General features: G+C 46.7%; 1 protein-coding gene across 1 annotated transcript in view; it reads left to right on the forward strand.

Annotated features, from left to right (window-relative positions):
• Positions 1 to 25320, forward strand: part of LOC134483163 (disks large homolog 5-like) — a 259049-nt gene that overhangs the window by 172810 nt on the left and 60919 nt on the right. Inside the window, exon 4 of the transcript XR_010060060.1 lies at positions 424 to 529. The gene's annotated coding sequence lies outside the window, so the exon portion shown is untranslated. The remainder of the gene's footprint in view (positions 1 to 423; positions 530 to 25320) is intronic.

The following is a 25320-nucleotide window of genomic DNA, read 5'->3' on the forward strand; positions in this document are numbered from 1 at the left end:
ATGTAGAGTTTTGAACAATTTCTTGGTTCTTTGACAAATGACACTCTGTGGTCATGTGACCTCTTGTGTAGGAAGCACCTTTGGGATAAGAACCAAGTGCAAATGTCAAATTAGTACTTGTCATTGGCTTTAACCTTGGTGACATATGGACATCTCCTTTCTTCCTGCAACCCGATGAGGTCTTTTCCCATTGCCCTGTTCTTGGTTTGCACTGGTATAAGTCTGGGTCCCATATTGGCAGCCCACATTACTGTAAGGCTCTCTGAAGATTTTGCCCTTCCCAAAGAGTTAGCAACAATGATATCAGTTAAAAGGTCCATGTCGACTGTCCAATAGAACTGAGGTGGTAGAAGGCAGCATTCTGACAGGTGGCTTGCATTTCCCCACCAAATCAGTGTCTGAAAAACTGCCTTCCTCTCCCAGGTCTCAGAAAGTGCAAGAGAGCTGGAATTGGACACACACCAGTAAGAGAGCTTCCTGAAGAATAAGTTGCTTTCTCAGGAGTCCCTGATGACCAACATCCTGAATGGTAACAACATTTTTTGGATGAGTATTCATCCTCTGCGTTAATTTGTCATTTCTTAGAGACCCTAAATTTATATACCATACTAAGCCATCCTGACTGATTGAGGTCTTACTCACTTTCTTCTTCAGAAAACAGCACTTGAGAGACAACTTGGGGGACCGCCTTTCATTATGTGTGCTAGAGGAGAAACAGCAATACGTCTGTGCTTCTAAATGTTCGTTAAGAATATGCTTTTAGAAATATTTTTGTTATGATTTTAATTGAAGTTTTCTTTTTGTTGTTTCATATTTATATGTTCTTCTTACTATTTTTACTTTCAAATATTTTTAAATATTTTTATTCATTTTAATCCTGTTTTTTGTAAAAATGTATTTGTTATGAATAAAAATTGACTTCTATCTCTTGACTCTTAAGACCATCATTCTTATTCAAGGGTTCTGTCCCTTCCTGTGGACTTAGAACTGACAGCTACAGATGGATCTCTGCATTTTCCATGGAGCCTGGGGTAATAAGTGAAATCAGAGTCACCAAGGAGTACCCAGTGTGATAGTGTCTTTTGTGTGGATAATGTGGCTGTGTCTCGGACACACACTTTGTGATGTAATCACTGACACACTTTACTCAATTGTTAGCGTCCATGTGGTTCTTCTGAGAGAGCAGCAGATGCTTTACCCTGTGAGTCGTCACCACAGCTCCTGCAGGTGGCTTTTGTTACTCCACATGAGGTGCTGTATTAGGTGGACAGGATCACCTCCAATTAAATAGAGAGATCTCAGGAGATGTGTGTTCACAGGGAACTTACTGAGCCGTGCGTGCTCAACGTGTTAGGTTGTCAGGCATCCCTACAGGGCTCTGGTGTTCCCACTGCTCATTGTGGGTCAGGATCATCCTCCAGTATCACTTAGTTTTCATATTAGAGCAGATCTTTCACCTAATATCAGTGATGACCATATGTATTATACACATCTGATAAAATACAGAATAGAAACTAGCTTCTTGTAGGCCAGATTGGCATTATCAGTTTTTTGATTGTTAGCAAGAAAATTATTTTAATCTAAGCAGTTTAGGAAGGAACCTCCAGAGCATCCATAGTGAATGTAGCTTGCAGCTGTGAACACAGGTTTCTTTTGGAGAGCAGGCCTGTGCAAGCCCAACCGAGGTGGGACAGTGCAAGCTATCCTTTTTCCATGGCCAATCTGGGATCGTATTGAGAATGTATTTTTTCCAGGTGACTGATTTCCAATTTGTGGAATTGATCTAACTTGCTGAGAGTGGAGGTGACTCAGAGAGTTAAAGTACAGAAGGAATAATCCAGAATGTCCACAAAAGCTTGCTGTCACCCCAGGGCTTTTAAAAGCTCAGCAGCTAGAGAAGCAATGTAGTATTTGGTTATTCTCATGCTTAGGTCTAGTCATTCATTATAAGCTGAACATGACACAAAAAGTGTCATCTGTGTCACAATAGAAACTAGTTGTAACTAGATTCACCCCACACTAGCACATCACTACCGTGTTTGAGGTTCTCAGTTACTATCTAAGACCCTGGAAGAGGCCTGGGTCTTGCTACACAAACTCATAATTTATGTCTTCATGACACTGTGTGCTTTGTTCTGTTAATGCTACCATTGGCATACAATACCTTGGATACTTTGTGCTGACATCTGTGACCTGAGACAATAGTTCATGTCATCCTAACCTGAATAAACTGTCCTTAGAGTACAGTGTGGTAGGAGGGGCCTTCTTTTCCTATGAGATAGCAAAACATTTCCAGGCTTCAGTCAAGTCTGACAGCCATTGTCCAGTACCTGTCTTGAGATGTCCACATTTTCAGCTAAGAGTCTTCATCCAGGCTGCTCTGTAATTCTGTAGAAGATTAATAGGGTTCCTGTCCTAGGATTTAATTCTGCATGACTGTACTTGCCGAACATGCTCAAAGCCCTGTGATCCACCCTAGCCCTCTGTGCTTTAGAGAAAGAAAATAAAGAGCCACTTTGCACTTGAAGTTTCTCCTCCAACAAAAGGAGAGCCTGCATAGGGACTTTAAGTAACTCTAAGCCCCAGCTTCCCCACAGCTCCCTCCATCAATTCCATTATTGGTGTGTTTTCACTACTACTCACTTTCTTCTGTGTGCAAAGAATGTGCACCATGTCACATGTGTCACACACGTGTGTGTGTGTGTGTGTGTGTGTGTGTGTGTTTGGTCCCTAGTGAAAACTGTCGAGATACATGCAGACTCATGCTACTACTGTCCCATGGTACCTTGCAGGGAACCCTGAAATGGTGGCTACATTAATACAGTCTAAACCGGGTGTGCATGGTTTCTGTAAGGTCACCACTACAGAGAGCAGGAAAAGCTTCAGTAGTCACATGGATGTGATCAATCAGTGTTAGTCATGCCCTTCCAGCATGGTAGACTGCAGGTTGTCTGTCCCCATCACTTTGCTCTCTTGTGCCCAAACAATGCCAAGGTCAGGGCCAATTAGCCGTGAGGCAGAGGCTCACCACCCTCAGTGCTGCCTACGACCCCTAAGACTGTCTCTTTCGGGTGTGTGCGTGCTGGACACTCATGGATCCTGAGATCTCCGCAGCTGAGGTGAAACAGTACCGGAGCCATTGCAATGTGGGCACACATTTGGTTGTGGAGCTGGGCCACTCTTTGACCTTTGGTGAGTGGAGAGACAACTGTTGGCTGAGCCTTTGTTGAACCGGATGGCCCCTGGCCACGTCAGCAGTCAGCAGTATCAAAGCTGAGCAACCAGTGTTTTATGTTCCATTTTGTCATCGCTGGTCAGTGTTCTGATGCCACAGCATATGGCTGGCCTCAATCTCCCCATGTGGCCACAATCCCTAATTGATATGGCCTCCACTTCCCAAGTGCCACTGGGATTTCTGTAGAACCCCTAAGGCAGCAGCAAGCAGGAGCTCCTGGCTATTCCCTCCCTGCTCTCTGGATCTGCAAGTCGTTCTGTGTACATATGGCTATTCCCTCATATACTCTTGATGCCATGATACCTTAATAAACACTTGAATCATGCCCTGATGGCCAGTTTTCAACTGCTACCTGACACCATCTATAATCGCCTGGGAAATGAGGGACTGTGTGGATCAGACTGGCCTTTGAGCATGACTATGCGTCACTGTCTTCGTTGCTGTGGGAGATGCCAGACAGCCTCTTTTCTGATCCTAGAGTCCCTATACCCAGTCACTTGTCCCCTCTACAGCCAGACCCTACTTCTGCTCCTAGGCACTGTCTTGGACTTCCTTCCCTCAGGTGGCTTCTCTCCTTTGGTTGCTGCAGAAACCTGTTATGAGGAAAGGAACAGGGAGTTAAGAGTTCAAAGCCATCTTCCCATTGATGTTCTTTCTCAGTGGTCAGTGGGACACTTAAAGAGTTTTGTGTATACATTTTATTAAGCAAGGGACAATCATGCATCAGACACAGGAAACGAACAGCACATCTACCGGACCTCCTTCAACACCTGGGCATCTCTTCTGGCCTGTGCTTCTGTGTGCTGAAATCTGGGGACCAACTTCCTGTGGTGTTTCCCAGGATGACTATGCACATTACTACACTGGCGTAAATCCTCAAAACTCACAAACAGCAACGGGACCGCCACAGGAACGGTTCTCCATCAATAGATACCACAGACCAGCAAGCAGAAGCATGGGAGGGTGGTGCTGTGGTTCACACACTTCTCTTTCCTCACTAGGGCAGGTGACCCGCTGAAGAAAACAAGGAGGCAGCAGGATGGAAGAGGAAAACTAAAACCCAGTCCTTGCATTAAACACCCAAGCACATTTAGACTAGAAGAGAGAAGTTTGCCAAGAATGAGGGCCACTTTGGACATCCATCATCAATAGCCCTGGCTGTCTAGGCCAGCATCAGATCCAGCAGTCTCCAGGCAGGTGTCAGCCAGGCCCTCAAGGGCACTAAGAGCATTAACCATGAAGAATAGAACAAGATCTCTGCCTCTTGCCTGCCTGACAGCCAAGCATGTGTATGCCCTGGCTATGCTCACGCTGGGACCCCTGCGAGATATTAAGATATAGAGACCTGATAGTTGATTAGGACCCTGTTCGAAAAGGAAGACACCGGATATTTCCCTCTGGCATCCATATGTGCATGCATGGTTGTACATGCTGGTAGAATATCTCTCTCTCTTTCTCTCTCTCTCTCTCTCTCTCTCTCTCTCTCTCACACACACACACACACACACACACACACACACATATTCAAAGTTTTGAAGCACAGCAGAAGAATTTCTGGGACTCTAAGCCTGACCAGCCTCATCTGTGAGCCACAGCTTCTGTGTGAGAGCTCCTTTGTGTGAGAGGCATAGGGTGACTGAGGAAGGTTGCTGGTGTCCATCCCTGGCCTGCATGTGCATGCATACAGAGACATGGACACATGCACATGCTGAGTACCCCTCATCCAATCCTGAAATCTGAAAACACTGAATTTCAAATCCAGGCATTCTCCTAACCTACACCTTCCCTCAGGAAAGATGAGGCCTTGCAAGAATCCTCAACCAGTGAGACTGGCCCAGACCTTCTGAGATCCATTCTGCCCCAGGAGAACACAGCAGGTGGTATCAGGCCAACACAGAAACTCAAGACTCCAGCCTGATGCAGGGACCGCCTGCTGGGTTAGGAGAAGACTCAGCATCAGGTTCCTAAACGAAAACATCACCTCTGAACACACGGGGTCACTGTGGCTATGCCTTCAAGGCATCTTCAGCAGCAGCTTAAATGGACTAGGGATGATTATGGGAATCTGCCTGCAGGGTGATGTGGGAATCCTTTTGCTAAGGCTTGATCGATAGATGTTGCCACAGAAACCCTTGAACTCTTCTTGGAGTACAGTCCAGGCAGAGGCTGAACACAAAACATTCTGATTATGAACTGAGTTTAACAGATAATCCGGAACCTGAAGGCCACAGGCCCAAAGGTCTGCACTGCAGGGGTGAGGCATCACTGCAGGGATGACCACACAGTGCAGGGGTTAGGTGTCACTGCAGGAATGACCACACACTGCAGGGGTGAGGAGTCACTGCAGGGATGACCACACACTGCAGGGGTGAGGAGTCACTGCAGGGATGACCACACAGTGCAGGGGTGAGGAGTCACTGCGGGGATGACCACACACTGCAGGGGTGAGGTGTCACTGCAGGAATGACCACACACTGCAGGGGTGAGGTGTCACTGCGGGGATGACCACACACTGCAGGGGTGAGGTGTCACTGCGGGGATGACCACACACTGCAGGGGTGAGGCATCACTCAGGGGATGACCACACACTTCAGGGGTGAGATGCCACTGCAGAGGTGACCACACACTGCAGGGGTGAGGTGTCACCGCAGGGATGACCACACAGTGCAGGGGTGAGGCATCACTGCGGGGACGACCACACAGTGCAGGGTTGGGGCATCACTGCGGGGATGACCACACACTGTAGGGGTGAGGTGTCACTGCGGGGATGACCACACAGTGCAGGGTTGGGGCATCACTGCGGGGATGACCACACACTGCAGGGGTGAGTTGTCACTGCGGGGATGACCACACAGTGCAGGGGTGAGGTGTCACTGCGTGGATGACCACACAGTGCAGGGGTGGGGCATCACTGCGGGGATGACCACACACTGCAGGGGTGAGGTGTCACTGCGGGGATGACCACACAGTGCAGGGGTGAGGTGTCACTGCGGGGATGACCACACAGTGCAGGGGTGGGGCATCACTGCGGGGATGACCACACACTGCAGGGGTGAGGTGTCACTGCGGGGATGACCACACAGTGCAGGGGTGAGGTGTCACTGCGGGGATGACCACACAGTGCAGGGGTGGGGCATCACTGCGGGGATGACCACACACTGCAGGGGTGAGGTGTCACTGCGGGGATGACCACACAGTGCAGGGGTGAGGTGTCACTGCGGGGATGACCACACAGTGCAGGGGTGGGGCATCACTGCGGGGATGACCACACACTGCAGGGGTGAGGTGTCACTGCGGGGATGACCACACAGTGCAGGGGTGAGGTGTCACTGCGGGGATGACCACACAGTGCAGGGGTGGGGCATCACTGCGGGGATGACCACACACTGCAGGGGTGAGGTGTCACTGCGGGGATGACCACACAGTGCAGCGGTGAGGTGTCACTGCGGGGATGACCACACAGTGCAGGGGTGGGGCATCACTGCGGGGATGACCACACACTGCAGGGGTGAGGTGTCACTGCGGGGATGACCACACAGTGCAGCGGTGAGGTGTCACTGCGGGGATGACCACACAGTGCAGGGGTGGGGCATCACTGCGGGGATGACCACACACTGCAGGGGTGAGTTGTCACTGTGGGGATGACCACACAGTGCAGGGGTGAGGTGTCACTGCGGGGATGACCACACACTGCAGGGGTGAGACATCACTTCGGGGATGACCACACACTGCAGAGGCGAGGAGTCACTTCGGGGATGACCACACACTGCAGGGGTGAGGTGTCACTTCGGGGATGACCACACAGTGCAGGGGTAAGGTGTCACTGCGGGGATGACCACACAGTGCAGGGGTGAGGTGTCACTGCGGGGATGACCACACACTGCAGGGGTGAGGTGTCACTGTGGGGATGACCACACTGCAGGGGTGAGGTGTCCCTGCAGGGATGACCAGGAAGCTGACTGAGCTCCTCAGGGCTCTCCCTGTCCTGAATGTGCTTCCCTTCTAGGTGAGCACTGCAGCTTTCAGGGTGCTGGAGGCCTGTGTGGGCAGCAGTAGAAACTGCTAGCCTTGTTATTCACAGCTGAAACTATCACACAGGACATTCCAGAAGTGACCACCACCAAAGTGGGGCCTTTCACAGCATTCTGGGTAGGATGGCACAAAGCCCCATAACAATTTCGCCTGTGATCCATACCAAATGTCTGCTGTCAGTGCCTGTCTCTTAGGAGCCACCTGGATGATCCAGGGGATGGTCCTGAAGAAAAGGCTTGGCAAAATTGAGGTCTCCAAAGCAAGAGGAGCAGTGAGGAGGTGCAGGGGCCGTAGACCATGGAGACTGATATATGCTGATGTTAGATATCCAGACTCATCCCTGTGTCCAAGTCTGGATGTCACAGAGGCACCTGGCAAAGGTCCCAACAGTTTCCTTCAGGATTCAGCTGTCTCCCTACTTGCCCTCCACCTAACCCACTTCCTGTGGTTCTGGGAGTCAAGGACTTCATCACCTGTTTCGTTTTCTTGTCATATTTCAGGTACTGTGACTCGACCACTCTTCCTCCTGCAGGAGACACATCATTTGTCACAGAACAGGACTGCTGCACCAGGAAGACCCATAGCATAACCAGGACGCTACAATGAAAACATGACTGGCCCTTCATGCTGAATGACAGGAAAAGCACCCAGCCTTCTCTTTGCTGCAGACTGGATTCCTCAGCCTTCCTGTTATGAACAGGGCACTAGTACCCTTCACAGGATACTTAGTGTTTATAAGACATTTATAGAATTCATCTTGTATATAGGCCACTGGGCTAGGAGCCAGCATCAAGGCATCAAGTAGGAGGAAATACAGAAACATTCTAGGAAGGGACAGCCAGGGGCCAGTGGGATGGCTCAGTGATTGAGGACCAGAGTTCAGTTTCCAGCACATGGATGTTCACAGTCATCTACAGAATCAGATCTAGGGGGTCCCATGACCTCCCCAGCTCCCAAGCAGCTACATGTGTGCGTCTTAGACACTTCTCACTCACCGTGAAACAACCTAAGCCACAAAACATCCCACACCTTCTTGGATGGGCCCATCCCTGGGGGAGTCTTGTGTGTTCTGGGCTTCAACTCTAGGAAGGCTTGGCCTTGTTTTATTGGATGTCTTATTCCTTATTTCAGCAGAGAGAAAAAAAATCCAGTCCTGGAACCCTAGAGGACACTGCCATGATGTCACTGCTGTGCTGGCATAGGCTTAGAGATATCTCCATGATCCATCCGAGTCACCTAGAGCTCAGGGAATGATGGAAAAGTACACGTGAGTCTACCCAGAGCTTGCAACCATAAGAAAGCTCGGAAAACACAGGCCACTTGTGGTATTCTGATCCTGGGTCAATTCAAGCCTCTTGAGCCTGGAGCTAAGACAAACAGTTACACTGGCCTGAGTGCACAGGTCAGATCTCAGAGCCTGTTTGCCAACCACGGAACACTCTAGATCCCTCCTCTCAGCTGGACCTTGTTCCTCTACACCTCTTCTGCCCAAGCTTCTCAAGAAATGAAGCTACCAGGTTAATAGGACAACAAACTGAAGGCAGCAAGAGCCTTCAGGTGCCCAGTGTCAGTGACGTCTTTCTTTCTTTCTCTCTTTCTTTCTCTCTTTCTTTCTTTCTCTCCCTCTTTCTTTCTCTCTCTCTTTCTTTCTTTCTTTCTCTCTTTCTTTCTCTCTCTCTCTCTCCCTCCCTCCCTCCCTCCCTCCTTCCCTCCCTCCCTCCTTCCCTCCCTCCCTCCCTCCCTCCCTTCCTTTCTTTCTTCCTTCCTTTCTTTCTTTCTCTTTCTCTGTTTTAATCTTGGAGACAGGGTTCCTTTGTGTAGCTGATCTGGAACTGGCTCTGTAGAGGAAGCTGGCCTAGAATTCACAGAGATCTGTCTGCCTCTGCCTCCAAAGTGTTAGGATCAAAGGTATGTGCCACCACCACTACTTATCCTTCTGTTTTAAAGGAAGAATGTAGCCCTACATGGCAGCGTGAGTTTAGTCCCAGGATGGACATTCTTTATCACCAGGTCTCAGGGTGGAACTGGATATGTGACCCTGTGCTATAGCACTGTCCAGAGTGGGCAATGCAGCTTCTGAAGAGGAATGCAGGCCTGGCCTCCAGACCTCCACCTTCAAGGCCTCTCTTGAGAGCCTGATGCCCTGGCAAAAGAGACTCCATCTCTCCAGAGGACCTGTGCAGTCAAATGACACCTCAGTGATGAAAACTATCAGTCCCCAAAGGCATGCCGCTAAGCAGAGATAGCCTCAGTCATGCACCTCTGCCCATCCCCAGTTCCTCATGTCAATAACTCAACATTTCATGAACTAGATGTCAATACTTGAGGCAGGAGGATCAGTAGTTTACTGGCCAGTCTGGGCTCTATGAGATGCTCTCCCTGAAATCAGAGCCAGCAGGAAATTCAGTTTGAAAGCTCTTTGTAGCCGAGCTCAACGACCTGGTTCAGAGCCTGGGACCCCGCTCGGTAGGATAAAGTAACTCCCATGCTTTTTCCTCCACCTTCAACACTCATGATTTGGAATGCACACCCCTACAATGAGATCAATACACATGGAATAAAAAATTAAACAGAAACATTAATGAAGACAATGCAGACATTTTTTAAAAAGGATCCTGGGAACCCTCACTTTGCACTTTCCTTTCCTTTGTCTTGGGAACAGCACCTGCACCAGTGACTGGAGACTTCCTGCAAGAGAGAGAGGAGAGATGCACTGTTCATTCAGCCGGGGAGCTGTGCAAAGACCAGAGCCACCCGCCTTTTTCAGACAGTGGGAGCTGGGCCCAAGTGTGGGCTGCTCCTACTAGAGGCACCACAAGAAGAGGACCATCTTCCTCAAACCTTCCTGGAAGTCAGAGCACTGGCTATGGACTTCCCTCAATCCTCAGAGGACTCTCTTTCAGCGATGGCTCAGAGCCTCTTAGGACAGAGAGGGACCAGAGCTTCCCCCCAAAGCAAGATCCCTGTCTTATCTGACAGGTATGAGGGCTTAGGGATGGAACAGAGGATGTGACAAGGTTACATGTAGCACAGGGCTAGGTTAATAAGGAATCAAAGAGGAAAGAAACCTGGAAGATTCCTCATCTGTTCTTTTTTGCTCTGTTCGTAGGGATGAGGTGGCAGTGTGGGGTAGAGGACTAGGACACAGCACAGCCTTCTCTGCTCATGGTGAGCTTTCTAGGCTGCCTGGACACTGTGACCAGCAACTTTTCAACTGTGCCACTCTACTACCAAGGCTGACACAACTGGTGCACCATGTAGCAATAGGACTTTACTGACTTAGCGACATTTGGAATCACACAATGATCATGTGTCACAGAAGAGTTTTTTTTTTTTTTAAGAAAAGGATTTTTAAAAAACTATTTATTTTGTCCATATGAGTGAGTATGCTGTCCCTGTTTTCAGACACAACAGTAGAGGGTAGAAGATGAGATTAGAAATGGTTATAAGACACAGTGTGGTTGCTGGGAATTGAACTCAGATCCTCTGGAAGAGCAGTCAGTGGTCTTAACCACTGAGCCATCCCTCCAGCCCCAGTATATTGTATTTTCAATGTTGTTTGTTTTTATTTCTTTTCTCACCTATGTCTGTATGGCGTTTCTGTGAGTACAGGTGCTCATGTGCTTGTGTAAAGGTCAGGGACAACCTGAGCACAGGTCCTCACCTTCTACCTCTCGTCCATGGCTGTGTATGCTAGGCTAGCCCTTCCCCTAATCCTAGAGACTGTCCACTTTAGGCTCCTATCTCCCTGTGGGAAGGGCTGGATGACAGACACTACTGCATCCAGGTTCATGTGGCTTCTAGGGACCTAAACTGTTGTTGGGCTTGTTCAGATGAAAATAAACACCATTTCACAGCCCTGGCTGGGCCAGGCAGCGCACGGGTCTTTGCTGCTCTTGCAGAAGACTTGAGTTCAGTCTCCAGCACCAGGGTCAGGTGGCTCACAACCACCTGAGACTCCAGGTCCAGGGACTTCCAAGCTCTTCTGGATAAACCTACATGGCAAAAGCAGGGCTGGGAGGTGGAGGCTTCTGGTGTTGGCTTCTCCCTGCAGTAGGGGGCAAATCATGGGCATGTGAGGTAACATGGAACCCTGTACTTCTACAAAGTCCAGAAGCTCCTGATGTCCCTCATGGTGCCCCAGAGCCTGCTCACCACACATGGAGGCTTCAGTAACATGGCCTTGTCCTGACCTGTGTGCACTCTGCATACTCACTCTCTACCCCCTGCTTTTCGGGGTTGGAAGTCTCAGGTGTAGGAGGCGCCAACCATAGGCCTCTTCCCTTAGCATTTCAGCATTTTACCCACTTGACCTTCACCAGGCATCCTTTGCTCTACACAGTTACCTCAGCCAGTGACCCTCATCCTCCAGACTCTTGTGAAGCAAACACCCATGTGTGTGGAGCTCTCATAGTTAGCCAGGGCTAAAGGGGAAGGCAGCAAATCCTTCATGAACTCTAGAGCTCCTGAGGCCTAGGAAAATGTCTATACCGGTGCTAAACTCATGCTGACCTGTAAGACTACATTTTTCCTTTAAACAGAAGGATGTGTGGTGGTGGTGGTGGCACAGGCCTTTGATCCTAACACTTGGGAGGCAGAGGCAGACAGATTTCTGAATTCAGGGCAGCTTCTTCTACAGAGCTAATTCCAGGTCAGCTACACAAAAAACAACACTGTCTCCAAGAGTAAAACAAAAAGAGAAAGAAAGAAAGAAAGAAAGAAAGAAAGAAAGAAAGAAAGAAAGGAAGGAAGAAAGAAGTGAAAGGAAGGAAGGAAGGAAGGAAGGAAGGAAGGAAGGAAGGAAGGCAGGAAGGATTCATATTTTGTATACAATGAGATGCCTGCCTGTCTATACCTGAACCACCATGTTAACTATAACTCTTGTCACATCTGTATTAATTCAAATACTGAAGGCCAAATGGTTAAATCTTAATGACTATACAATTGGGGGGTGGTGCTGAAGAGATGGTTGGTTTAGTGGCTAAGAGCAGAAGACCAAGGTTCAGTTCCCAGTGTCCACATGGTGGCTCCTATTAACCTGTAATTGCAATTCTAGGGAATCAGTCTGGACTTCACGGGCACCACACATACCACATGGTGCACAAGCATTTATTAGGTGAAACACTCAGGCACATAAAATAAGTAAATAAAATATATGTTTAACAGACACTGTGATTCAGGAAGTTCTTAGTGACTTTGGTTATCATTTCTCTCTCCCAGAGACCTGTCTTCCTCATGGCTCAGCCTCCCTGGCTTCTAGGACATTCCCTAGCTCTGTGGAGCATGAAGTACTCAACACCATAAGCCAAGCATTGCAGAGCAAACTGCACCTTCACTACTACACCTTCACCATGGCTGTGTCTAAAGGGAGAGACTTGGAATCCCACAGAGGCAAGGCCAAACCTGTTGGGCTATGTGAGCCCAGCCACTCAACAGTCAGATCTATTCCTGTCCTTGGCTATGGCATTAGGCTCTTAAGACAAAGTAATCTGAAGGATATCAACAGCTATGCTGTTAGACCTCTCATTGCTCTGCCCGACCTCCAAGCTCCATTTTATTGGCTCAAATTCACACCCGAACTCCTCTCCTGCCTCAGCCACCATCAGCTCTTCTACTCCTCTCCACCTGTGCTCTGAGTAATCCACACTAAGGTGGACGTTAACCTCTTGTGGACCTCCAGACATAGGCTTGTGATTACTCTTCATTGGCTGTTTTGTATGGGTAGGCGGGTTCTTCTAGTCTCATGCAGAACACTGCTCACACATTTTGGATCTTACAACACCCTCTTGATTGAGAATCCTGACTAATGACTGACTGAGCCTTCCATCCCTGAAGCCACCCTCTGTCTACCAGTCCAAGATGAGAATCCCCACCCTAACCCCAGGGTGTCCAGTTTCATCTCAGTAGCTAGACTCTGAACTGCCCAATATCTTTTGGATCTCTGCCTCTAATTCTCTGACAATTCGTTCCTATTTTATTTTTTTGGTTCTTTTTTTTTTTTTCCGGAGCTGGGGACCGAACCCAGGGCCTTGTGCTTCCTAGGCAAGCGCTCTACCACTGAGCTAAATCCCCAACCCCCCCCCCGTCCTCTTTTCTTTAAAATAAAAACACATTTTGTTGTTTATTTTTTGAGACAGGGTTTCTCTGTTCGGCCCTGGCAGTTCTGATATGCTCTCTGTAGACCAGACTTGTCAGGAAACCAGATATCTCCCTGCCTTGGCCTCTTAAGCATTGGGATTACTGGATTTTGCCCGAAAGTTTAATTAAAAATCATTTAGTGGCAGTGCATGTTGGCACATGCCTTTAATTCAATCCATTGGGAGGTAGAGGCATTGTGAGTTCCAGGACAGCCAGGGCTATATATTAACACCTTGTCTCAAAGAAAAGAAGCCAAAAATGAAACAAAAATGTCGCAATATGGTCTTAGGTATGTAACTGAGTCTGTTCTTGAACTCTGAATCCTCCCACTTTCACTCAGGTGCTAATCAGCAGGCTTCTGTCTTGACTTTCACTGAGCACTCAGGGCTGCCATGACTGTTACCTCTCCCAGTGTTAACTCCTGACTCTCTCATCAGCATCATCACCAAACTCCTGTCAAGAATTAAGGAAACCTGAATTCTAAGGAACTCCAGTATTTCCAAAGCTCACTCTAACACAGATGTATCCTATGCTGAAGTAAAATGGTGACAGCTGGAGGTCTTAATTCCAGGACTTGGGACAGAGGGGTTGAAGGATCTTGAATTCAAGGTTATTTTTATGTTACATTGTTGCTCAAAGCGAGTTGGGCTGCTACAAGATACCCTGTCTAAAACTATACCAAACACACCTAAAATGAGACAGAGGAGTTTGAGTGGGCACAGATGGGAAAGCTGTGCACTTTGTGGCTAAGCCACCTGCTGCCAGCACCAAAGTCCATGCACAACCCCGATTCTGAGCTGCGTCTGGGACCCTGCTCAGGAGAATGCAGCAAAGTAGCTCAGATCCAGGGCTTTTGGTCTAAGAGGAATTCAGGCAGTCACACTTTGGATGCCAGTTCTCCAGCTCAACTGCCTGTCAGCACAGGATCTGGTCTTAGTCATGGCTTGACACCCCTAAATTCCTCCCAGCTGTGCTCTGAACTCACCCTGTGCCCTGTTCTGATGAATCTGCCATTCTCCATGGGAGTAGCCTCAAGAAGTCCCTCTCATTTGAAGCTCCACTCAGAGTGCACTAAACACTGCTGGGGAGGGGCGTGGCCAGCAGAGCACCCACCCCTTTTAGTTGCAGAACATTTAGCTCTAGAGTGAGCACTGCTGTGCATTGTGGAACTTAAGCAGTATCCCAGTCTTGGCCTGGGAAGAGCCATTGACGCCCACACTTTCTGGGGCGACATTGTCTCCTGAGGATAGAGTCAGGCCAGGAGCAGCAACTGATGTTCACGAGAGACAAACTTTCTTCACCTCCTGCCCATGCTGGCCCTAGGATCTGGGCTTTTTTGGTGACATGAGTGCTGAGCCTCCCAGGTAGATGGGTTTTCAGGGGTCAGGTGGTGATTGTCACCAAAGATATCCATAAGGATAAGTCATACTGTACTAATTCCCATATTAGATCCCTTCTCACAAGTCACAGAAGCCATAGTGGGTCCTAAATGTGGAGTCAGGTTCCTGTGCACTTTTGAGGAGACTGGTCAGATGTTTAGGCTTCGTGATATTTTGTTGGCATTATTTTGGGGGGATTTTATTTTTACTGTTGGGGCCAAACCTGGGGCTGCCATGTGGAGGGAAAAGGCTTTGCCATAGCTGTAGATCATCCCTATTTATAAACTCCTAAATTCTCCCAATCCTGGAACTATCTAGGTCCCTCACATGATGCAACCTTTGGGGCATTCCTCACATAGAATCATGGGGTGGACTGCATCCCAAAGAGAGACAGTGGGAAATGTTCCCCAGTGTCTCCCTGTCACTGTGACGATGGGAGTGCTGACCAGTGGATGGCAGGGCCCATGTGAAAGCCTTTTGGTTTCTACTTGAGTGGAATCTTCACCATGCCTTTTTTTTTTTTTCTTGAAACACAGGTTGCCCTGGAACTTACAGTCTTCCATCACCCTGACTCAGTTTCCCATGACTGGGATCATAGGCTTAAATTACTATGCCCATTTTTCTTTTTTGTATTTATAAATCTGCTAAAAAGCCAGAAGGATCCAGAATGTAAAATGGTGCGGTCCAAGGCATTTCCAACAGGGGATTCTTGACCTAGGAGTGTCCAGACCAGTGTTTATTGTGTGGCTACTTCATTCCCATAACAGCTTATATTTGACAAAGAGTTCCAAGGTGTGATGTCACTGGGCATCAGGCGATATCCCACACAGCAGGACTGACTCAGGTTGTAATTAAGGCTGGAGAAACTTACTAGGACCCTGGTAATCCTACCATCCTGGGGCCTTTAGATAGCCTTAATCTGATCTTCCCCCCTGTGCTATTAATCAATTGCTCTTGAAGGTAGATTTGAATTTACAGTCACTGTGAGGCTGGAGAATTAGGACCCTACGGTCACTCTGGGCTCCATAGGAAGAGCCTGTTTCAATAGTAAAAGGGGTCACCTGTGAGTTCTTACTGTCTTCCCTGAGGCCTTACTGCTGGAGTTAGACTAGCTGTCTCACCAATTGAAGTAGAGGGCAGAATGCTGGTGCCTTCTATAGTGAGGACTAGTGACAGATGGTCTATGGAAATTCTAGAAAGGTCTACTAGTATTTATGTCCTGTGCATGGGAACTGCTGGCTTCCCTGTGTCCTTTGCCTTTATTTTGCAGTCCATGGGGCACCTGGAAATGTCCCCAAACCAGGCTGTACACAGGGCCTGTCCCGTGACTCTCACTTGCACTCAGAGCCTGCCTGATAGTCATAGGTCTGACAGAGCCCTGACACCTGCAGAGACCACTATAAGGGACCCTGCAATCCCCATACTGCCCATCAGTGTCTATAATTCCCCTATATGACACTGAGACGGTCTAAGCTCCTTCCCATCTTTATGCTGCATCAGAATCTGACCATTGCTACTTTTGCTCCTCTCATACCCACACTAGAAGCCCTGTACGCACACTAGTCCCAGCTGGCCTGTTGCCTACTGACATCTCATGGACTCTGCCCCAATATTCCCTCTTTGCCTGGGTCCCTGCAACTGTGTCCAGTTCTGGCTGCTTCCCTGCCTCCCCACTTCCATTTTCCAAATGGCCACATTGACACATGGGTTTCTGGGTGTCCCACTCCTCGGATGCTGGGAACAGGTTCCTTCTTTGCTGTTTGAATGGTTGTCCTAACACTGGAGGACCTTGCTTCAAGTAGTGGCAGTCAAACCTGGTGCTGATCGTGTCAGATCTGTCCAGGCTGTCTGTGTGACTGTGGCAATGCGCCTCTGTTTTGGCTGAGTGTTATTTACCTCGCTCATGGCCATGTGATAACCAGACCATGAGCATGTTCATTGTTTGGAGGGAAGGGTGTGGAGGACATATGCTCCTCATCCTAGCATTAGTGGAAAAAGACATAGGTAGATGATGCATTCTAGACCATCCTGGGCTATAGAAACTCTGCCTCGAAGAATGCAGGTGGAGCAGGGCTGGGGTTCAGTTGGTTGCCTAGCAGCCTACCACATTGAGCAGGCACTGCTCAACCACCTGTACATACACATCTCCTGAGATCTCTCTCCTAAATGGGAGGTGATCGTGTCCACCTAGTACAGCACATGCCCTGGAAGGACAAAAGCTACCTACAGGAGCTGTGGTGATGGCTCACAGGTTAGAGCATCTGCTGCTCTCTCAGAAGAACCACATGGTCCCTAACAATCATCTACAATGGGGAATGCTATTCCCTCTTTTGGATCATGAGGGAAATGCACTCAGGAGTGGCCCAGACATACATTTGAAAAAAAAAGATCCATTGAGTTAAATGATAAAAATAAATATAATCAGCAACAATAAAAAACACAGCATATGAATGATCAAGTGAAACAGCACCTATAAAAACCTATTTCCCAAAATGACGTTGATGGTTATTATCTTTGTGGTTTAATACTAATGCTGTATTGTAAGAAAAACTGAGGCACATGGTTCTCCATTAGGATTATTCTATATTCCTTTGTGAAAGTTGTCATTTTTTCTGCAGCTCTACAGGCATGAGTGTGTGTTACTCAATATCTGGTGCACACAGTCAATAAGGAATGGGTGTTGTAGACTGATATAGACTAGGATGAGCAGAACACATGACAGCATGGATACAGTATGTCAGTGATTACATCATAAAGTGTGTGTCCATAAAAAAAGTCACATTATCCACACAAAAGACACTATCACCCTGTGTACCCCTTGGTGGCTTTGAATTCCCTATTTACCCATGCTGCCTGGACCATGCAAAGATCCATATCTAGCTGTCAGTTCTAAGTCTACAGGAGGGGAAAGGACCCTTGAATAAGATGGTCTTAAGAGTCAAGAGTTACAAATCAATTTTTATTCATAAGGAATACAATTTACAAAAAACAGGCATAAAATGAACAACTAAAATGGTATAAAAAATGAAAAACAGTAACAAGAATATATAACTATGAAATAACAAAAAGAAAACTTCAATGAAAATCATAACCAAAAACATTTCTTAACAGCATTTTCTTAATGAACATTTAGAAACACAGTTGTAGTGCTGTTTCTCCTCTAGGACAAGACGTCAAGGCAGTCCCCTCAGATGTCTCTCAAATGGTGTTGTCCGTATGAGAAAGGAGAAGGACCTCAACCAGACAGGCTGGCATACGGATACATAAATTTAGGGTCTCTATACATTGAGGAAATTATCTGAGAAGAAGAATATTCCCCCAAAAAGTCTTTGACTGTGAGGATTGTCGTCACAGGGAACTCCTGAGGAAGAAACTCACTCTTCAGGGGGCTGTCTTCCTGGGATCTGTCCTATGCCATGTCTCCTGCAGTTTCAGAGACCTGGGAGGAGAAGGCAGCTATTAAGACACTGATTTGGTGGGCACATGCATACCAGCTGTCAAGTTGCTGCCTTCTGTCCCCCCAGCTGCATTGGACAGACAGCACTGACCTTTTCACTGAAATCATTGCTGATATCTCTGCAGGCTGGGAACATCACCAGCAACCCTCACAGTACTGTGGGAGAACAAGCTGCTCCTCAGACTCTACCAGTGCAAACCAAGAATGGGGAAATGGGGAGAGACCTAATTGGGGTGCAGGAAGAAAGGAGAAGGCCACATGATACCCAGATCAAAGCCAATGACCAGGACTCATTTGCCATTTGCACTTGGTTCTTATCCCTACAAGGTGCTTCCAACCATCACATGACCCCTGTATGACCTTTGTCACACGACCAAGAACTCGTTCAAAACTCTTCATAGCATCCAATCTGTGATAGGGAGATGCAGTCATGTGATATGTTATTCCTCTGTCACCATTTCTGGACTGCAGTTTCAAAAAGGGCAGAGAAGTATAATTGCCAATAATTCAGTTTCTGAAGAGTGGTTAACATCCCATAATACTTGTGCATACACAGAGCAATGAATAACTCTATCACATGAGGTGGGTGACTGACTGGGTGTGGGGAGATTAGAAAGGTGATAGGGGAAACAAAGATGTATCCAATAGGCAAATGGTATCAGACATTGTTAATCTGACTCAGATGCTTGTTCCTACCACATTTTGCTGGGTCTGGAGGTTGCTGGTCTTCTCCTGTTCGTCTTCATCCTTCGGGTTCAACTCAAACAAATATCGCTGTAACTCTTTGCTCTCCTGCTTCAATGTGACCAACTTCTTCTTCATACATGCCTGGTCCATCAGGAGCCGGCTGTGCAGGTTGCTGGAAACACACTCAGCATAGTAAGATCCTGAAGCCTCTTCCTCCCATTCCAACTGCCAAATCCCACAAACTCCACCAGGACCCAGATACCCATAAAGACTTCATAGAATACATCTCCATACATGTAAGGCTGCTGCACAAACAGCAAACGGCAAATCCAGGGAAGAATAAATTGTTTCTGTGACCCAAGCACCAATAAGAGTCCATGTCTGTCCAAAAGAACAAGGGATCTACAACTACAAATGAGAGCCCAATGCATCGGGACAGCATCAATTAGTAGGCAGCAAATAACCACAAGAGGACAGTAGAACCAAGGGAGGTCATGCTAACCATGTGGTCCACACATTGAGCTTTGTTAAACCTGGTATGACCCCAGAGCCGCAGGTTGGCCTAATAACACTCTGATGCCTGAATCAGTGTAGTTCGATCCAGAGCCTTGTAAAGATGCATAGACACTGTGGTGAGAAGTCACAGTCTCTTAAAGAACTGAAACTGAGTCCAAAAGACCCACAGCACAGTGATATTTAAACAGCAGAAGACATGGACCCAGAGCTGCAGGCTCTCCAGTCCAGAACAAAGAGAGGCAGCAATGGCCATTCCACAAGTGAGGGGCCCTTCTGACCAGTACTTACCGATAGAAGTTAATCTCCTTCTTGAGCTCCTGAAATTTCTCACGATGTTCAATGTTCTTTTTGTCTAAGTTGTGCAGTAATGACATGACCTCTTTCTCCTTTATCTTCAAGTTTTCATAAAATGGATTTGGCCTGAAGTAGGGGCTGGCCCCAGGAAGATAGAACCCAATGAACATCGAGGTTTAGGATTATATGAACTCAGGCTGTGTCCTGTACTACCCCAGCCCTGGAAGGACACTTTCTGAATTCTACATATTTGGATCTTCTTCAGCTTCAGAAACTTGGAATTGTGTGCCCAGGACAACAGAAGCTAAGCACCCAGATAAAGTGTTCCCTGGCTCACTTTTTTCAATCAGGAGGGCTGGATCTGCATTCAAACCTGTTATGCTGTCAAGAGCCTAGGCCACAGCTCTTACGCTAACACACACACACACACACACACACACACACACACACACACACACACATCCAGAAACCTCTGATTTCATTTTTCCTGTTTTGACAAGTGGAATGCTACAAGCCGAATAACTAATATTCTAGAGGCAGACAGTACACATAATTCTGGAGATGAGACCAGATATTGCCACAAACTTATAATCTGCCCAAGGCATACAAATGTATAGACAAATGTGACCACACAGGCAAAGAACTGTACTGTTGAAAGTGGGGCTTCCAAAATAAAGCACTTACACCTCCATGAAACTATTATACAGGTAAATCCTGAGGTCAAAAAACAGACCCCTAATTTCCAAGGGTGGAGGGACACAGAAACATATAAAAGTTGTGCCTATGCATGCAGACCTGTGTACACACAGACACACAAACTGGGACACACCCACAAGAAAAGAAATGTAAACAGACTCAGAGAATTAGAAAGAGAGACAAATATGGAAATAGCACAATGAGAATCAGTAGAAATGTATGCACCATTACTGTCTCAGAGTTTAAGGCACACAGACAAGAAGGAACAGGCCTGAGCCTCCGGCCTTCTAGTTAAGCATTGATATGAACAATGTGGGACCTGTCACCTACGGGTGCTGCCAGGAGATGATAGCATTCAGTCACCTTCCTAGCAAGTACAAACACTCCCCACAAACTCACAGCACCTAGAACCTTGCAAAGCTACCACCTGTCAAGGGCTTTCCAATTGTACACTGGGAACTCATGCTCCAGTGACTTTATCCCTGAAATCTTCACTCAGATCACAAGTTCAGATTTTCAACAGGCAGAATCAGAGAGTCCATTTCCAAATTCACTCCTCAGTAAGGGTCAGGTTCTAAATCTCCTCTCTATGGGAGATGAGGTTTAGAATAAGGTCGTTTGTTTGGAGCAATGCATACCTCTTGTTCATGGATCCACCTGTCACATAAAGGAGGCGATCTGTCAGCTCATTTCTCTCCTTGGTAGTTAGCTCCAGTTCTCTATTCAGCCTCTCCTCTTCCTCATTGGCCTGCACCTTGTTTAGGACATTTTCAGGGGATGACGTCTGTCTGCAGGCCTCTGTAGGTAGAAGAACACAAGTGAACCTGCATGGGGCGAATGCATAGAGCATACACAGACCACAGTGAGGTCCAAACAGGAGAACATGATTGGAAGCCAGTGTCACTGCAAGGAGTTTGGTCTATGTGTAAGAGGCATCCTAAGTGGATCACAGTTCCCCCACTACTATATAGAGACCAAGAGATGTAAGCAGCCAGGTGTTCCCTATGCCCGCCCACACAGGCTTACAAGTACCAGAGAGATGCCTTCTCCAGGATTATTATCAGGTACGCAGGCTACAACCTGGTGTCAGGACCCTCACCCCTCTGGTTTCAGAAGTCAGATCATCAATTCAGCATCCACAATGACTTGATTGATCAGGGATACTCACATATCCTACACTGTTACTCTAGTCCAATAACTTTGCATTAAAAAGTCATGTAGGGGGAGGACATGGTCAACAGACTTATTAATTCCCCCTACTGAAATGACAAATGCCCCAGAAGTGCCAATAGGTTACAGGCTCTTTCTCTCCCTGCTCCATATAGTTTGGCTACTGTAGAAAAATATCTGCCACACAGAACCTCTAATATATGAAGGTAAGATTGGCCCCGTCAGCCAGAGGTAGTCAGAGGAGTTCTAAGAATATAAGGTCATGGCCAGGAGCACAATTCTCTCCCTCTTACTACTGTCAGATAGTCACTGAATTTAAAGAAGCAATGAAAGTGAAGTACATTGATGCCCTGTTTAATTCAGAAAAGTTATACGCTCCATGACTCCTGGTCGTGTTATAATATCAATTTAACATACCGAATGCACTGTAAAAGTAAAGACTAGAAGTTCACCCAATAATAGCATAGGCAGTGCCATATCCTCCATGTGGTTATGGAGAAACTAATGATGTGAAAACCTTGACTTTCAGGAATTGTGATAATCATGGAATTCAATATCTGTGGAGATGTTCCAGTGGTTGTGGCCCATTACTAAAACGGCCAGCGGAAGACCCCCACACACACCCCTGACAGGAAGCTCAACATACACTGCCCAGAACTTACTCCACATTCCCCATGTCCTGTTTCCATCATTACCTTTAGGTTTCGTTTGCTTCACTCTAGACTCTTCTCTATCAACATCAACTCTCCCAAAGCGCCTACAAAGACGGGCAAACATGTCTGTGGATATATCCTTTGGACACTAAGAGAAAAAGTAGGGAATTGGTTGTCACAACGATACTGGTGACATCACAGGGATTCCAAGAAGTCTCTAGGAGACAATAGAATGTCCACGAAGGGACGGCTGATGACATGGATAACAGACTTTGCCTCCCTGCTAATGTGCTCCCTGTACTGAGCAAAAGCTTATGGACCCTTTTCAGGGGACTTCCCTGTGGCATAGCCACTGAGCACCACATGCTTCCAAAGCCAAATTTGGCTCTAGGCTTGTTTGGAAAAACCTAAGTCATTGCTATGTATCTAAATGAGTGCTTCCTCCCCAATCCCTGCACAGAAATGTTTCATCCTACCTCAAATTCTCCTCAGTCAGCAATATTACCCATTAAAGATTACTGAGAAATCACACCAGTTCCTATAAGTAGCCAAAGAGGTCTCCTGTCTCATCATGTGCAGGTGCAGGAAATCACACCCAGAAATAGCCTGTAGGGTAGGTTGCAATGTGGGTGTGTGTTATAGGTACAACCTGAAGCTTTGTGCTTAACATTTGACAGTTGCCACCAGATTCCTTAGGAGAAAGAATTGCATTCATTATGGTCCTGGCAACAATGTGGTGATCTGTTAGCAGAGGAAACTGAAATATTGGTTCCACCAGTGAATGCACCCTCAGGCTGAGTGTGGGGCTCTCCTCTTTGCACTTAAGTTACCAAAGCAGGATTGCTTACAGGCCTCTCTAAGCTATAACGTGTGATTTCATCTGAAAAATAAAATAGTCATCAGATGTGGGGGGGGGATGCAGCCAAAGGAGTAGGACAAGCCTAGAGACATAACTCAGTGGACAGAGTAAGAAACAAGTATCTTTACTCCTGTTTCATGGATCACCCCACAAAACACAAAAGCATCTATCGTACTAAAAAAAAAAAAAAAACCAGTTATTTTATTGAATGCATACACTAATACTGTTTACAGTATTAGTGGCAAAGCTCAGATTTTGGGGGCAGATCCATGACTTGAACTATCTTCCTGACAACATATAAAGCAATAAATAAATAAATAAATAAATAAATAAATAAATAAGAAAAAAAAACACAAAAATAAAAAACACAAAAAGCACAAGCCTCTCATGTGAAGTTACAGAAGAGTGATCCAGTGGTCACTTCTGACCAGGCCATTTTAGCTATGACAGTGCATAGTGACCCTTAATTTGATGGGTCCTACATAAAGCTTTGTGCAATATTGTCATTTTAACAAACCTCATCCAGAACATACATAACAACACAGGATATGATTGCCATGTCCTTGCTTTGTATCAAGTTATTTTTCTGTGTCCTTGATTGTCAGGCATATTACAGCAACAATCTGAGATGGCTGGTAGACTTGGAAGAAAGTGGATATGAAAGATCCCCGTTTGATATCAGTACAGCCATTTCTTAAGCATGAGAATCTTTTAAGCTGGCCCTCGCTTAGCCCGTAGACGTTAGACAATAGACCAGAAAGTACAGAAAGCACATTCCCACCCACTCTCTATGAAGCTGCCCGACCATAAGAACAGAGGGAATAGAACATATTTACTGCAGGGCAATTACAAGACAGGAAACATCTCTGGGAAGCTGACTGACCACTATAGAACTGAGATGTCCTTGGTACTGAATGCAGCTGTGCTATAGGCTGACATAGCTATAGCCTTGTCCTGGGAACTCCAGAAGAGAAACACCTGCCAAGACAGATATCCTTGATCCTTGTCCTGGGAACCCCAGGATAAGAAAACATATATCAAGTCAGACGTCCTTGGTACTGAAATAGCTGCATTGATGTGGTCATGGCCTTATCCCAGGAATTCCAGGACGAGAAACATCTGCCTAGTTATCCTTGGCACCGAAATAGCTGAGCTAATGAAACTGTGTGATCGTAAATGACTGTTTAAGCTGTACATTTCTGTTGTTCGAGGCTCCTCACATCCCTCCTGCGTGTGGACCATGTCGAGCCCCAGTGCATTGGTATCCCAAAGTAAACCTCTTGTTTTTACATCAAGACTGAGTCCTGTGTGTTCATGGGGTGGTGATTGTCCTCAGGACTGGAGCGAGAGTCTCCTCTCTCTGAGGGTCTTTCAGATAAAGCTATAGTTGTGGATTACACACCTCAATTCTCATTGGCTAATGCTGTCCTCACAGTCCTTGGAGGCCCCTTTGTAAGACTACCTGTTGGAAAGTGGAAGCAGCTTTATTTGAGCTCAAAGTGAACCTGATGAGCAACGTAGAGAAAAAGATGGGGTAATTGAGAACCTGTCTAAAACCAGCACAGAAACCCACCCTTCATTCAAAGCATCATCTACCAATTCTTGAATTTTTACCATTCTCTGCCAACCAGTCTTTCATTCAGGAAAGGTAGAAAAGAACTGGAAATGATCTTTGTATTCTAAGGACCTTGATCTGTCTTTCCTTAGGTCCATGTTAAGAACAAATGAAATGGGAATCACCATCTGAACAACTTAGTATCACCTACTCAGCATTTCTAGCCTAATACTGTGCCTATGGCAATCTCAAGCTTCCCTGATTGTTGCTTCCCCAGCAAGAAGAATGAAGAACTGAGGTCAAACCCCAGTGAACCTTTCAAGGGGTTAGAAGAAAGCCATTAGAGATACTGCACTTCTTTGTCCTTAGATTAAATCAAGATGATACAAGGTGAATCTATTGGGCTATTCAACCATACATCTTCCTCACAACCCCACCTATCTGAGTTCATTGCTTGGCATAATTCATGCCCCACCATCCTAGATATTTCTTGATTCATTGCTGCCAAGGGCCAGGTTTCCTGAGTTTTGTTTTTTATAGAATTGGGTGTAGTCAATCATAGTTGCCCTCTGTAAGAAATGACAAATATCTATAATAACTGACCACACTGTACTTGTGTATACAAGTAGAGTAGTGGAAAATTCAGCAT

The sequence above is a fragment of the Rattus norvegicus genome, chromosome 19, assembly GCF_036323735.1.
Source record: "Rattus norvegicus strain BN/NHsdMcwi chromosome 19, GRCr8, whole genome shotgun sequence".
NCBI classification, from domain to species: Eukaryota; Metazoa; Chordata; class Mammalia; order Rodentia; family Muridae; genus Rattus; species Rattus norvegicus.